This window comes from Octopus bimaculoides, chromosome 28, assembly GCF_001194135.2.
Source record: "Octopus bimaculoides isolate UCB-OBI-ISO-001 chromosome 28, ASM119413v2, whole genome shotgun sequence".
Classification (NCBI taxonomy): domain Eukaryota; kingdom Metazoa; phylum Mollusca; class Cephalopoda; order Octopoda; family Octopodidae; genus Octopus; species Octopus bimaculoides.
This window is the reverse complement of record NC_069008.1, coordinates 17,973,042-17,975,381: the sequence shown is the minus strand read 5'-3', so window position 1 is coordinate 17,975,381 and position 2,340 is coordinate 17,973,042. Positions and strand designations below refer to the sequence as shown.

The 2,340-nt window shown below is 39.7% G+C and overlaps 1 protein-coding gene and 1 long non-coding RNA gene across 3 annotated transcripts in view; one reads left to right on the top strand and one right to left on the bottom strand.

The window, feature by feature from the left end:
* Nucleotides 1–2,340, top strand: part of LOC106872276 (probable serine/threonine-protein kinase ifkA) — a 47,456-nt gene that overhangs the window by 9,573 nt on the left and 35,543 nt on the right. The window lies entirely within an intron of this gene.
* Nucleotides 1–2,340, bottom strand: part of LOC106872273 (uncharacterized) — a 29,356-nt gene that overhangs the window by 15,951 nt on the left and 11,065 nt on the right. Inside the window, exon 1 of one of the 2 annotated variants that reach the window (XR_008266941.1) lies at nt 130–228. The exons of the other annotated variant lie outside the window; for it this stretch is intronic. This is a non-coding gene — a long non-coding RNA (uncharacterized LOC106872273). Of the gene's footprint in view, nt 1–129; nt 229–2,340 lie in introns of those variants that run through there. 2 annotated transcript variants of the gene reach the window in all.

Sequence of the window (2,340 nt, the reverse complement as noted above, 5' to 3'; positions counted from 1 at the left end):
TGTGTGTGTGTGTGTGTGTGTGTGTGTGTCTATCTCTCTCTCTCTAGGCTATAGTAGAAAACACTTGCCCAAGGTGCCACACAGTGGGACTGAACCCGGAACCATGTGGTTGGGAAGCAAGCTACTCACCACACAGCCCCTCCTGCCCCTATATATATAGGTGCAAGAGTTGTTAACTGGTCAAAGTATAAGCGGCAACTTGTGTGATGAAGGAATTTTCAGGTGTCCGTTCAGGATGTGTGTGCTTATAGCCATAGAAACACTTACTGGTAGTTCATTGTACCTCATGACCCATACAAGAGTTAGATGGTTCAAGCTATGACGCTATCCATGTTGGTATGACTCTCGTTGAGTCGCCATGATAGCTGGATGCATGAAGGAGAAACATGCATGGCTATCTACATGTGGGTTGGAAAAGAACCCTGACAGCGCATGGCTCGTGTTAACAGTTTAATGACTGACCACCAACTGACCTGAAGCAGTTAAACCAGCATGAGGTTAGCACTCAATACAGTATCTGACGGTGCAAAACAAAAATCTAATCATGCGGCTACATGTGTATATAAGTGAAATCGTAGTTGTGGCCAATGCCAGAGGCGCATAAACAGCATCTTTCGAGCGTTGGGCCTCATGGAGGCAAGGACAAATGACCAAGACCTTTGAAACACTGCCATGCTTGAGAAGAAGACCCATCAAGACAAGTGAAATTATAATCATGGAAGATACTGGTGTTATACAACTGGCACCAGTGCCAGCGGCATGTTAAAGTACCCATTTATACTCTTGGAGTGGTTGGCATTAGGAAGGGCATCCAGCTGTAGAAACTAGGCTAAATCAGACTGGAGTCTGATGCAGCCCCCTCAGCTTACCAGCCCTGAGTAAACTGTCCAACCCATGCCTGCATGGACAACAACATTAAATGATGATGATGATGATGTACATACTATACACACACACACACACATACATATATGAAGATTTTTCCCCTCTGTCTGGCTGTTTTTCTCTCTACAAAATGGAAAGTTTACATTGTGGAAGTCATTTTAATGGGTTGTTTTTATTTATTTATCACCCGACAAGATACATCTGCATCAGCAGATGCTCCTGAACCAGTTCTTAAGTGTCCACCCACGAGGAATCGATGCTAGATGTGTCGAAACAATTGTCGTGATTAATAATATATTCTTGTATATATTCCATCTTCTGTCTTTCATTTGTTATATATATATATACATATATGCATGTATGTATGAATGTATGTATGTATAAGTATATATGAATATATATATGTGTGTGTGTGTATATCTCGATGCTATAGAATTGAACCTGGAACAGAACAGTTAAACCAAATTTGTAATCCATAAGCACACAATTCAAAACATGCCTACGCCCATCTCACACCATGTATATATGTTTTTAATGTTCCTTTTTAATTTTACACTGTATTCAAAGTTATCTGCATCTCAGCTTCAACATACGGCAATGGAATGTTCTAGAAATACAGCACAGAATGAAACATTGGCATTTTCTTTGTCAAGATCTAAATGTCTTGAATTTCCTGTTTGCATCAATGGGCCAATCCCAGATTCTATCTTCTCTTCTCTCTCTCTCTCAGATGGTATTTACTAACTGCTTATATGAGTGGACATCTGTGTGTGTGTCTGTTTTGATTTATATATGTGTATGTGTGTGTGTGTGTGTGTTTTGATTTATATGTGTGTGTGTGTGTGTGTGTTTTGATTTATATGTGTGTGTGTGTGTGTGCTTTGATATACATGTGTGTGTGTATTCTTTTATTCTTTTACTCTTTTACTTGTTTTTGTCATTTGACTGTGGCCATGCTGGAGCACCGCCTTTTAGTCAAACAAATCGACTCCAGGACTTATTCTCTGTAAGCCTAGCCTAGTATTAATTCTACCGGTCTCTTTTGCCGAATCGCTAAGTTATGGAGACGTAAACACACCAACATCGGTCGTTAAGTGATGGTGGGGGGACAAACACAAACACACAAACACAAACACAAACACACACTCACACACACATACACACACACATATATATATAAGTTGGGCTTCTTTCAGTTTCTGCCTACCAAATCCACTTACAAGGCTTTGGTTGACCTGAGGCTATAATAGCAGACACTTGACCAAGATACCATGCAGTGGGACTGAACCTCGAACCACGTGGTTCGGAAGTCGGCTTCTTATCACACAGCCACGTATATATATAAAGTTATACTCTTATTCATAAGCATTCATAGATTATTAACTTATGTATGTATAACCACCAGTAATCCTCGCATATACATTACATATATATATATATATATATATATATATA